The following is a 14,482-nucleotide window of genomic DNA, read 5'->3' on the forward strand; positions in this document are numbered from 1 at the left end:
GCCTGATTTTTTTGTGCAGGTTGATAATTAGGTGTGCGGATTTGTTTTTACTCTACCCATATAGCAAACATCCGCATTTAAATTATGTTTGTAATATGATCCTTGACTAAATGGACTTAAAATATTTGTCGGAAAGATACGAATGTTGTGTCATAAAAGTATTTTTTCGGTATAGTGGGTCTTTGTTCCATGTTTTTGTTAACCGAAACTTTGAATACATATGTATAATCTTTCAAAATAAAAAAAAAAATGGAGCGAAGACCCACTCATATCAAAATATTATGTTTTAATATGAGGAATTTCTCATTTTTGCTCTCTTTGATGTATGTATGTTATTTCATAGTCGAATAATTTCAATCTGTGGGAAATTGTTGCGATTTGTGGAGAATTTACATAAAGTATACGTTAATGTTAAATGAAATATCATAGAATTTTTTTTTCACAATTGAAATTTAATTTTTCACTTTCAAATTACTAGCACAATAAGCATTTTGATCGCCCATCTTCTAAGGAATGTTGTAATTGTCCATGAAATATATGGAGATAACGAACAGTATTCAAGCTCAAAAGTCCATTAAACAATACAAAATAGGAGCAGAGCAAACACGGACCTCCAAAACATCAGAGGTGGGATCAGGTTGGAGGAGTGAGCATCCCCTGCCGACCGGTCACACCCGCCGTGTTCTCCTTGTCATGATCGGGAAATAACGGAAAAATCCGTCGACAATTCAGTGTGTAAATAATGGCCTAACAATTAGTATGAAAAACGTCAGTCAGCATTTGACTCAATGATAAATTGTATTTGCTGACAAGGTCATTGTATCGACCATAGAACTTACGAAATGATGACTTTAACGAGACTGCTGATATTCTTGTTTCATCAACTTGTTTGTCAATAATTTACCTCGTTTTAGAAATTGTATATACGTAGAGCATGCTCCTGCGTATTGAATCAGCTGAGAGATATAAACCCCGTATGCAGGTGATGAAGGTATATTTCTGCATAAGAAAGGGAAGATAACGATTGAAATGTAAAAGTCATTACGTTTATCATAAAGCTTGGTTGTTAGATTACTATTAATATCTTTTTCAATTTGAATTTTTTTTTCAAAGTGCGTTAAGAGTGTACATCAGCATTTGTACCATGGAGACACTTAACGCACTTTTAAAAAATATGCATAAATCAAAAAAAATAGATTTTAGTAATAGACAGCATTATTTGGTTATATTTCTTTCGAAAAACTGATGAATTGATCTACCCTCATCAAGAACGAGAAAACAAGTAGTAGGTCCCTCAACCCAACTCTTTATCTTTCCTACCCAAATATGTGTATTACTAAAACGAGGTAAGTTATTGAAAAACAAGTTGATGATACAAGAATATGAACAGTCTCGTTTAAAGTCATTATTTCATCAGTTCTATGGTCGATACAATGACCTTGTCAGCAAATAAAATTTATCATTAAGTCAAAAGCTGACTGAAGTTTTTCATACTAATAATTAGGTCATTAATTAAACACTGAATTGTCGACGGATTTTTCTGTTATCTTCCGATAATGACAAGGAGCACACAGTGGGTGTGACCGGTCAGCAGGGGATGCTCACTCCTCCATGGTACCTGATCCCACCTCTGATGTTTTAGAAGTCTGTGTTTGCTCTGCTCCTGATTTGTATTGTTTGAATTGACTTTTGCGCTTGAATACCGTGCGTTTTATGTTTCATTTACATATTTGGTATGAAATTGATATACTTTCTCTAAATAAATTTGTGTTAACGTAGAATAGATTTTAAAAAAGTTGAGATAAGCTTTCCTGAAAAAATGCGACCTATTATAATAAACAAGAGAGGCTCAGGGGCCATAATGCTGATCTTAAGCAACAATAGCCAACTGACTATACTTTGGGCAAATTAACTTTACAAAATTAAAAAATCAAATACATTTCAAATAAAACAAGCATTCTGAGAGTATTGCATAAGCAATACTAGTCCCCTACCGGCAAGTGTAATCTGGTTCCCGTTAAAATCACCTCAATGTCTGCAAGCGTTTCGGAAAAAAGTGCGGAAAACCCTGAAAAATTGAAAAGGCCATTATTCCGTCAAAAATCATTGAAGCAAAACGAAATGTAAACTTGATCTGTAACTTATAAAGATACACTCACATACCAAAAATCAGCTCAATATCTGCAAGCGTTACGAAAAAAAGTGCGGAAAACCAAGTGGGACAGACTGACAGACAGACAGACAGCTAGACAGACAGACGGACAGACAGACGGACGGACAGACTCAGAGGAAACCTATAGTCCCTTCCGGTTTCACCGGTAGGGGACCAATAAAAGTCGAGTGAGTAATGTGGCTAAGATTTCTTTTTCTTACTATCTAACAAATGAGTAAAGCATACCTGGGGTCAATTACTTTGAAGTTTAATGCATTAAATTTACAATTACTTTGAAATTTTTACCATTACAATTACCATTACCATTATTTTTATTTAGAAAAGTAATTAATCAAATTATGATGACTTTGCTAAAGTAAAGATTTACATTCAGTCAAGTTGAATCAGTGAACCATTGTTTCATATATGTTCACAATAGATAGATAGATGTATTTGATAGATTGATAGATAAATAGATGAGAGAGAGAGAGAAAGAATTTTTATGGTATGGAAAAATCATAATTGCTCTCTTTTTCCTAAGAAAGATGCGATGCTTTAAGTCACTTATCAACCCCTACAACTACCGAACTTATTACAGATGGATAAAATAAAAAAGAAACGAAATTGTACTATTAAACAATCATTTCTCCGTTATTTCTAAAAGACCAATATCCTTTTATAACATATATGAGAACCTTTGGGAACAAGACAACCCCTAAAATCTTTAAAACGTCTATATCTCAGATCCTAAAGTGACGTCATCACCGAAAATTTATCCAACCAGGTTCAAATAATTATTTATCATACCTAAAATTTCAAGAATATTGACCAAGCCGTGCACTTTTTTTTTTCAAAGTGCTTTAATATGATCGATATTAACGCACTTTAAAAATAAATATGTTTTAAGACTATGTGGGAGTGGGGATGGTGTGGTGTGCATGTTGTAGTGGAAAATACGTACAGCTTCAAACGCATACAATAGGTTTAACGTTATGTTATACAACCAATAGTTGTGCAGAAAATTTTGCCATAAAATCATTCTATGATAAAACGATTGCAGCGAGTATTGAAACCAAGCATCTGTTTTCTCATTGAGACTTAAGGTTATCTGCTAAACTACATAGAGATGAACTTCGATATCTCGAACACTGATATCTCGAATACCATGGATATGTCAATTTTGAATTCCCAACCCTTTATTCTTTAAGTATTTTACCCTGGATATTTCGAATCCTCGGATATCTCAAAGTTTTTTCTTGGTCCCATTGAGTTCGAGATAACGAGGTTTGACTGTATCTCATACTGGTTTATGGCATTTAAATCATTTTTGTGGTATAACTATAGGCCTTGAATAACCGGAATAACCGAAAGTTAAATGTTGTGTCATAAAAGTGTATTTTCAAGGTTAAGTGGGTCCTTTCTCCATGTATTTTGCTAACCAAAAAAAAAAAAAAAAAAAAAAAAAAAAAAAAAAAAAAAATAAACAAGATTTACTGTAGGTATGATATACCTTTTGAAAAAATGAGTGCAGATCCACTCATGCATACGGAAGAATTGTGTTATGGGGAAAAGTTAATTTTTGCCATCTTCGATGTATGCATTTATTTCATAGACGAAAAATTTCTATGCCTGAGAGGTTGAAGCATATTATCGGAATTTTACATGACGCATTCCATAATGTTACCTAATATACCCAAGAAATTTCTGTTATGACTAAGTTTTCACTTTCTCATTTGTTGGACCAATTATATGGACTTTAGGCACGACGTATCAGGGGACTGACCCCCTTTTTCAAACATAATATTTTACTATTGAAAGTGTTCATTGAAAGCCCCCCCCCCCTTTTTATTGTAGCATACATGTAGTTAGTTAAATCATTGTAAATGTATTGATGAAATTTGGTATCCCTTCCTTCCCGAAATAGAATTTATGAATTTGAAAAACTTTCCCCCCCTTTTTTTTTTTTTTTGCTTGCTTGTCAACGTTTTTCACCAGAAAAACTTCTGTGTGTCTACAAGACTATGAAATTTTAAATCTGAGTAATATTCACACTGGACAATGTAAAACTTTCTGACCAAAGGAATGCAAGTGTATAACCAATGAATGAGTGTAGGTATGAAATGTGTAGGTGGATCTAAAGGGATGGGTGGTATAACTTAAATACTTTGTCAGCAATAGAAAGACTTTCGATTTTATTTATTTATTTGACTATTTTAAATTTATCTATTTATTATCATTTATTAAATTATTATCAAAATATACATCTACTACAAAATTGTCCTGGCTCAGAGAAGAGGGTACCTCTCCCAGACTTTTTTTTTTTGCTTGCTTGTCAACGTTTTTCAGGTAAGTTGTCTTTTTTTAATTGCCCCCCCCCCTTTCAAAAATGATACTACGTGCATGGATTTAGCAATTATATGGATAGGTTCCTCGAATATCTGTTTTTGTATTTCTTCGTAATATGACAAAAATATTTATACTTATTGTAATCTTGTGAATCTAATATGTTTTCAAACAATATACACAAAATGTTGAGAAATTAGCGATTCAAGTTATTTCCAATAGGATTATAAAGGAAACACCATTATCTTGTATCTTGCATAAATGCTTGGTAATGTAAACTCAATATAAACTCTTTTTAAAGTAGCAAACACTACAATAAAAAAATTCTAGGGAAAATTATATATTATTAAGGAACATAAGAGGTCTTGTTTTAAATCCGAGTCATTCCTCTTTGAACACAGTTGAGATCAAAAAAGCGAGACTATTTTTCGAAGCTACGTACTTATTATACTAGTAAGGATATATTTAAATCAAAAAGCTAAAATGGATTTTTAAATTTATGCAAGAACAAATACTGTGGGTTTTTATTATTATTATTATTATAGAACCTTTGATTGGATAACTATACCAGTACCTTGAGAAAATGTTTTTTAACAAATAGTTACAGAACAATCTGCATTTTAACCACTGCAAATAGTGCCAAATAAGCCATTCATTCACCTAACAAATTATATGGCCTTCGGAAGGGGTGGGTATTAAAATAATTCACAAATATAATTTTTAAATAAAAACATGAATAATTTATTTGTTTCAAGTAATGCTCCTTGATAATGATTACATATGCATGTATTTAATTTGTCATTTTTTCAAGAATGCTCCAGTTCCCGGGGCCATAAAACTTAGATGAGCCCACTTTTGATCTCAGTCTCACTTTAAATTTTCCACGATTAATTCCATTTATAAAAGTGAGACTGAGAATTTAAGTGAGCTAGCAAAGTTTACATAGCCCTGGGTCCAGAAGCCCAGAACCCACCAAAATGCAATTTAAATTCTTCTTTTATTAAAATTGTAACGAGAATCCCGGCATGAATTTGATGAAATAAGTCGAAGAACATTTAGTCTTTTTTTTAAATTATCTATTCATCATATCACAACATAACTGGCTCTGAAATTAATATAAAACATGCAATAACAATAGAATAGTACAATAAAATATAATAGTAGATATACATAGGAATCATTATACAAATAGTGTTCTAAATAAATATTTCACTCTATGGAATTTAATACGCTGTACATGTGTAAAGGGAAATAACTCTTACAAGCTTAATCTTTAAAATCACTTTCCACAATCGTGAAGAGTTATCTTTCTTATATAATAAAATAACAAACTAGCAATGCATACCGGTTTATGGAACCAAATCCATCTGACAAACTGTATGGGTCTTTCAAATATGATGATACACTATATCAATAATAATAAATTCCTAAAGATATGCTCTTTACTATAACTCAGTATTTACAAAGAAACTCCAAAGTATTTCTTATGAAAATATTTATCCATACATGTATACATTTATTAGGATCTTGATATATTAAACTTAATAGAAATATCAGATTTATCCATATCTGATTTAATCATAGGTATAAAATATTCTATTCACATAATTTTCACCAAGTAACAATTTCTTAGTTTCTCATGTATATCTTATTCTAATTAATTAGTTTAAAAGGTTGAAATATTAGTACTTACATTTCTGTCTCTGTCCAGGAATTTAATGTCAGGAAATATGATAAATACAATACTGTAGATTTCAATAAAGTAATTCACCAGAAAAACTTCTGTGTGTCTACAAGACTATGAAATTTTAAATCTGAGTAATATTCACACTGGACAATGTAAAACTTTCTGACCAAAGGAATGCAAGTGTATAACCAATGAATGAGTGTAGGTATGAAATGTGTAGGTGGATCTAAAGGGATGGGTGGTATAACTTAAATACTTTGTTAGTAATAGAAAGACTTTCGATTTTATTTATTTATTTGACTATTTTAAATTTATCTATTTATTATCATTTATTAAATTATTATCAAAATATACATCTACTACAAAATTGTCCTGGCTCAGAGAAGAGGGTACCTCTCCCAGACTCTTCCGTGCACCCCTCCTCCTCCTTCCAAAAACATGGTACTTGTAGCTTAAGGAACAAAATTTTAGAGTGACTATTCGTTATATTTTAATCTACTTACTAGGAAGAAAAGGTAATTCATTTTCAATTAGCAATATTTGAATGCTCTGTTGTTCAAATTGGATGTTTTGACCCGTTTTCAGTTAAGATGTATGAGCAGCGGAAAGGTTTAAATACTCTTATGCCCGACGAACATTTAATTTTCCAAACAAGCATTCTGAGAGTATTGCATAAGCAATATTAGTACCTACCGGCATAAGCAATAAGGTCCCCTACCAGCAAGTGTTATCCGGTTTCCTTAAAAATTAAAAATTTGAACTACTACAGTGTAGTATATTTCTATGGTGGCATATTTCTGCCCCTTGTGTGCAAGTTATTTTTCTATCAAATATGTCGACATGCAAGAGAAATATGTTGACATGCAAGATAGTTATGTCAACATGCAACATAACTATGTTGACATGCAAGAAAATTGTAATCAAATAAAAATTATAAAAAATCTTCAAAAATCTCAAATATTGCCCACATGTGACATCCAACATGCTAGATGCTACTTATTTATGTCAACATGCATTTTATTTATGTTAACATGCGAGATAAATATGTTGATATGCAACTTATTTATGTCGACATGCAACTTATTTATGTCGACATGCATCTTAGTTATGTTGACATGCGAGATAAATATGTTGACATGCAACTTATTTATGTTTACATGCATTTTTCAGATACAGTTCTGCTATGACCTTAACCATAGACCTTGAAACATAGTTCAAGGTCACTGCACACCCTTTAAAAGAGACCTCGGACGATCAGATGGACGGACGAACACATTAATTACTATAGATCGCCCGCAGAGAGGGGCCCTAAAAACGTTTTATAATCTACGGTCACGTTTCTAAATCGCCAGGACATTTTATCTAAGGAAATTCAATTTATTCTTTGTTGTCCACCTCATATTATAGAAAATCATTTATACTGCAACATTTGCTTGAATTAATTTTCGATCATTAAAATCAATTTCAATTTTACCGACAAAAGACAAACAAACAAACAAACAAACAGAACCGTGCCTCATTGCACGTGTCTTGGGTAGTAACGAATCTGCACGCTCGGACAAATGTTCAAATTGTGTATCACATAATTTCTTTTGCATTTAAATTTGATCATTTAATTCAAAATCTTATCATTTTGAAAATCGATCATATTTAAAAAAGTATATATCCAAAATAAAATCATAAATCGATCATATTCATTGTAAACTTTTTCGCCATGCCTGTGTCTTAAGACATTTACATCGATTTGTGATTTCATTTTTGGATATTTACTTTTTTTTAAATTATATATATATCTGTTACTCAACATAACTAAGTTGCATGTCAACATATTTATCTCGCATGTCAACATAACTAAGTTGCATGTTGACAAAAACAAATTGCATGTTGACATAACTAAGTTGCATGTTGACATAAATAAGTTGCATGTTGACATATATAAGTAGCATGTTAACATATCTAAGTTGCATGTTGACATAAATAACTTGCATGCCAACATATTTATTTCGCATGTCAACATAAATAACTTGCATGTCGACATAAATAAGTAGCATCTAGCATATTGGAAGTCACATGTGGGCAATTTTTGAGATATCTTAAAGATTTTTTATAATTCTTATTTGATTGCAATTTTCTTGCATGTCAACATAGTTGTGTTGCATGTTGGCATAACTATCTTGCATGTCAGCATATTTATCTTGCATGTCGACATATTTGACAGAAAAATAACTTGCACACAAGGGGCAGAAATATGCCACCATATATTTCATTAAGGTGAACTCGACAAAAATCAGCTCAATATCTGCAAGCATTTAGGGAAAATGCGGAAAACTAAGTGGAAAATCTGGCTCTCCTTAAAAATTGAAAAGAAAATAATTCCGTAAAAAAAATCATCGAATGAGAAGGAAATGCAAACTTGATCTGTAACTCATCAGGTACGCTCACATACCAAAAATCAGCTCAATATCTGCAAGCATTTAGAAGAAAAAGTGCGGTCAACTAAGTGGGACAGTCTAGACAGATGGAGGGACAGACAGACAGACAGACAGATCCTATAGTCCTTTCCGGTTTCACCGGTAAGGGACTAATAACAATATTTACAGCGTCAATGAAGGATCAGATAAAAGATTTTCGTACAAATAATAAAAATAAATTTGTTTGAACAAAATAATTATTCGTTCGGATGGATAAGTGCTGTGTTAAGAATCAGGTTGCATGTTGTTCGGGCAAATTGAATATTTGTTCGGACAAAGATCATCCTGATGGAGGAACAGATTCTAGAATGGTGTCTACACTGAGGAAGGGCCAGAAAAATGTTAGCCGTTTTTGTTTTTATTCAATTTTCTTGCAGCTTCTAGTGTTACATAAAATTATTACTGTTAGATAAGTCTAAAACAGAATATGATTACAAATGACCCTAGTACTCCAAATCTTTATTCTTGTAGGCGACTTGCAATGCCAATGAGAGCTTCAATTTTCACGTCGGAAATGAAGATTGTAAAACTGTAATTTATAACAAAGATACATCGCACCAATTTAATTCAGATAATAATGTATATTGTTTTTATATCGTTTTGCATTGATCTATGATCATTTTATTTTGCATCCGTTAAACAGTAGTTTGTTTCGAAAAGTACGAAATCTTTTGGTACATGTATCGCCGAAGACAAAATGAGTGTAAAACATTCCGGAAACAATGAATTGTAAACATAGGTAATCTGAGATTACAGAGCTCACCTCAACGAATGTTGTCTCTAAGTAAGGCAAAGTCCAACACTAAACTAATAATCTAGTAATGTGCATCCCTAGTTGCAACATTTATGCAATTTTGGTCTGATAGGGCTTGCAGTTACTTGGGAATAGACTTATCTAAAAACTATAAACCAGTCACTCATCCAGAAAATGTAAGTCAAATCCAGCATCTGAAGCAAGTTTGACAATGTTCGTCCCTTGATGTATCATCCATGCAAGTCTGGTTCATATAGGCCTTATAGTTACTTGGAATGAAATATGAAGATAACGAACAGCATTCAATCTCGAAAGTCCAGTGAAATGATACGAATTTGGAGCAGAACAAAACGGACCTCAAAATTTAGAGGTGGGATCAGGTGCCATGGAGGAGTGAGCATCCCATGCCGACCGGTCACACCCGCCGTGTTCTCCTTGTCATGATCGTGAAATAACGGAAAAATCCGTCGACAATTCAGTGTGTACATGATGGCCTAACAATTAGTATGAAAAACGTCAGTCAGCATTTGACTCAATAATAAATTGTATTGCTGACAAGGTCATTGTATCGACCATAGAACTTACGAAATGATGACTTTAATCGAAACTGCTGATATTCTTGTTTCATCAACTTGTTTGTCAATAATTTACCTCGTTTTAGAAATTGTACATATGTAGAGCATGCTCTTGCGTTTCGAATCAACTGAGAGATATAAACCCCGTATGCAGGTGATGAAGGTATATTGCTGCAAAAGTAAGGGTAAGGTAAGGGTAAGACGATTGAAAAGTTAAAGTCATTACGTTTATCATAAAGCTTGGTTGTTAGATTACTATTAACGTCTTTTTCAAGTAAAATATCCAAATATGAAACAGATGTGTCAGACTCGGTGGTATCTTTTATCTCAAGCTCACCGGGATATATCGTATCGACATAAGAATGGAAATAACCATTGTTAATTGTTAATACGTCGTCGATATATCTAAATGTCGAGTTGAAGGCCACAGCAAGTGTTTTCTTCTTTTCACGTATAAGATTTTGAACAAATTCTGCTTCATATGAATACAAAAAAGGTCTGCTAATAACAGGGCGCAATTGGTACCCATGGGAATTCCAATAGATTGTTGGAAATCCTGGTCTCCAAAAACTACATAGATAATGTCAATCAGAAAACTCAAGCATCTTTTTAATGTCAACTTCAGAGTACTTGTGTGTACAATCAGAATGTTTTTTAACAAAATAATTTTGCAAATGACCATTGACAAGGTAAGTTCCATTTTTATTGAAAAAGCAGGTGTAAATGATATCAAAAAACCTGGACTTTAATTTATCGTTGGTAACGGTTGTGTATAAAGTAGAAAAGTCGTAAGTTTTTAAGCTTTTGATTTTTGTAAAATCTTGTGATTTAAAATTTTCCAAAAGTTCCTTGGAATTTTTAAGTATCCACATCTGATTTACACCACTTCTCGAATATATTGTTGTACAGTACTCTTGAAGTTTCTCCTTCACTACTGTTAATATCTAAGTGAGGAGTAAATATAAAAGAAAGATGCTTAGTTGAACATTTACTGAAACCCGCTATGTATCTTTGTTTGTAAGGATTTTTATGAAGTTTCGGAATCAAATACAGATATGGTAATTCAAATTCATTTTGGTTGTTTGGAATATTAAAAATATTCAAAACTGACATATGATTTTGAAGAATTTCTTCCTTAGAAAGGGAACTATGAGTATAAATTGGATTACCACTTGTAGAATTAAATCCAAGTTCCTCTAAAATACGTTTAATACACTGAGCCTTACAAACAAAGACAATGTTGTTACCTGCTTTGTCAGCAGGGACCAGTACGTACTGATCATATAATCTATCTAATTCTTTTTTACTTCTGGATTTTTTAAAACAGAAGGATATATGGTTCTCATATTGCCCCCCAATCTTTTAATGCGCGATTTTAACATACATCTGATACATTTAATCCATTCTGACAAAGTGTCAAGGTCTTCTTTTTCATCCTCTATAGAATCCATAATATTTATGAAATTCCGACGCCAGTTGAAGGATCAGGATTCCTTATATTTGGGACCTTTTAAAATTAGTGATCTAAGGTCCTCATTTATAACTATATTTACGTCACCATTAATAACGTGTCCAGCAGGACTATAGTTATAGGGTGAAGAAGAACATGAACACGATGGAGGATTTTGTTTGAGATATTCGATATCCAGGCCCTGTAAAGTTTTCTTGTAATTAAAAAGTTTGGAAGCAATAGTCGATTTATAGTTATAGGAAATACAAGGTGTAGTCTTTAACTTGAAATATGGTGGAATACAAGACTGGACCCTTTTGTGATTAAGAATACTACTTATATTAACCGTCAATTCCTTTGTTGGCATATTGAAGTTTAAGGAAATGAGATTTGATCCAAAAACTTTAACTTGGAAATGAGATCTGCTCCAAAAAATTTAATCTGGTCAATCATCTGGAAAATGTAGGTCAGATCCAGCATCCGAAGCAAGTCCAGTAGTGTGCATCCTTAGATGTATCATCCATGCAGGTTTGGTCAATATAGGGCTTATGGTTACTTGGAAATGAGGTCTGCACCAAAACCTTTAACCTGGTCACTCATCCCGAAAATATACGTCAGATCAAGCATCCGAAGCAAGTCCAGTATTGTGGATCCTAAGATGTATCATCCGTGCAAGTTTGATCAATATAGGGCTTATAGTTGCTTGGAAATGAGATCTGCTCCAAAAACTTTAACCTGGTCACTCATCCGAAAAATATAGGTCAGATCAAGTATCTGAAACAAGTCCAGTAGTGTACATCCTTAGATGCATCATCCATGTAAGTTGGGTCAACATGGGACTTAAAGTTACTTGGAAATGAGATCTGCTCCAAAAACTTTGACCTGATCACTCATCCGGAAAATATAGGTCAGATCCAGCATCTGAAGCAAGTCTAGTAGTGTGCATCCTTAGATGTATCATCCATGCAATAGGGCTTATAGTTACTTGGAAATGAGATCTGCTCCAAAAACTTTAACCTGATCACTCATCTGGAAAATATAGGTCAGATCCAGCATCTGAAGCAAGTCCAGTAGTGTGCATCCTTAGATGTATCATCCATGCAAGTTTGGTTAATACATGTATAGGGCTTATGGTTACTTGGAAATGAGATCTGCTCCAAAATCTTTAACCTGGTCACTCGTCCGGAAAATATAGGTCAGATCCAGCATCTGAAGCAAGTCCAGTAGTGTGCATCCTTAGATGTATCATCCATGCAAGTTTGGTTAATACATGTAAAGGGCTTATAGTTACTTGGAAATGAGATCTGCTCCAAAAACTTTAACCTGGTCACTCGTCCGGAAAATATAGGTCTGATGAAGCAAGTCCAGTGGTGTGCATCCTTAGATGTATCATCCATGCAAGTTTGGTCAATATAGGGTCGATAGTTACTTGGAAATGAGACCTGCTCCAAAAACTTTAACCTGTTCCAAAAACTTTAACCTTCTCCAAAAACATTAACCTGGTCATTCTTTAGCTGAAATTGCAGCATTTGAAACCCTGACTGGTACAATGAAATACACTAGAAGCATTCCCCATGCATCTCTGATTAATATAGGGCATAAAAGTACTTGAAAAGAAAACTGCTCCAAAAACATTCTGTTGATTTTTCGTAAAAATTGAATGATACATTTTCTCTTATGAGGGCTTAAAGTGTGGCATATTTACATGTGAATTTTCAATTCCGGGGTTATGTATGTTCTATTTTTACATCACATTTTACTCAAATTTACCGGTATCAACATATTTTGCTGTAGTAACAAAAAGGTTGCCTTTATAAACAGCATCACACAAGTTTGCATTTGATCAATTGATAGTTTTTAAATAAGGCATTCTCAAGTCGAATGTCTGATTTCACAATCTTCTTACAGGGGTCTGATATGCCATATTTCAAACTTTGAGGGCAAAAATTGTGCGGTTACATTTCTTTAACATTACATATAAGGAGAGATTTTGTATCCTGGAACAAAATATCAAAGTTTAAAAAAAAAAAGAATTTGAGGAGAATTTTGGCCTATCTATATGTACTACCTTAAGTAATTAACAAAGATGTATGTAACATATAAATAACCTGCCCAAAAATACATTGTCAATTAGCAATTAGTTTTTTTTTTCAACGCAGAAGTTTATTAATCTTCATTTTCGACGAAGTTGAAATGAGCTTATGCTATAACCCCGGCGTAGGTGTTCCGTGATTTTCTGAAATATTTCTTGAAACAATTTTAGCCAATAATAATCAATGAATGATCAACATGCACGATGCACTTGTGGATTCTTTCTTTTAAGGATTTTATGTTTCCTTAAAAGGATTATTATTTTCAATTAATAACTCACATTATTTATTATTAAGAATGTTGTACTTTATGGGGATAAAACAACAATCCAAAATATATACATGTACACCCTTAAAGGAAAGTGGAGGGTGGTGGTCCTCCTACATGTATATTGGGTAGTAGGGATGTACTTTTGGAAAGTCTTTTTTCTACCGTAAGTCTTAAGAAACATAGGTCGAGGACACTAATGAATAATTTAATTACATGTAAAGCCCTCCGTTTGAACTCATCTGTTTTCTTATTTTGTTACATGCCAAACTTCGTTAATAGAAATATCTCTTTAACCAGATTCTTTAACAATAATGAATATTCGATCTGACGAACATGCTTTGAAACTGTGGTGGACGTTTCCTGTAATAATGACAACTGATTATTTTTTTTCTGCCGATAAAACATTAAAGGTATAAAATTTCAAGATTCATAATTATATATGAAAGGTATGGTTAAAGTGTATCGGAGGCTAAACAAGTAATTTTTTGAAGCAGGTCAATTCTTTTGTCCTGTAAATTTATTCCAGGCAGTTGTTTGTATATGTAACTTAACATAGAAGCAATTATTCTATACATGAATGTCTAGATTTGGGTTAATGTACAGGTTGAATTTGCCAAAATTCTTAATCATTTTGTACAAATAGACAAAGATCAGTTCTATGTTATATTTTTTTCATCGATAGTTGTCAC

Source organism: Saccostrea echinata, unplaced genomic scaffold (genome assembly GCF_033153115.1).
Source record: "Saccostrea echinata isolate AGI-Se365-2 ecotype Australia unplaced genomic scaffold, CSIRO_AGI_Sech_v1 ptg000054l, whole genome shotgun sequence".
In the NCBI taxonomy this organism is placed as follows: Eukaryota; Metazoa; Mollusca; class Bivalvia; order Ostreida; family Ostreidae; genus Saccostrea; species Saccostrea echinata.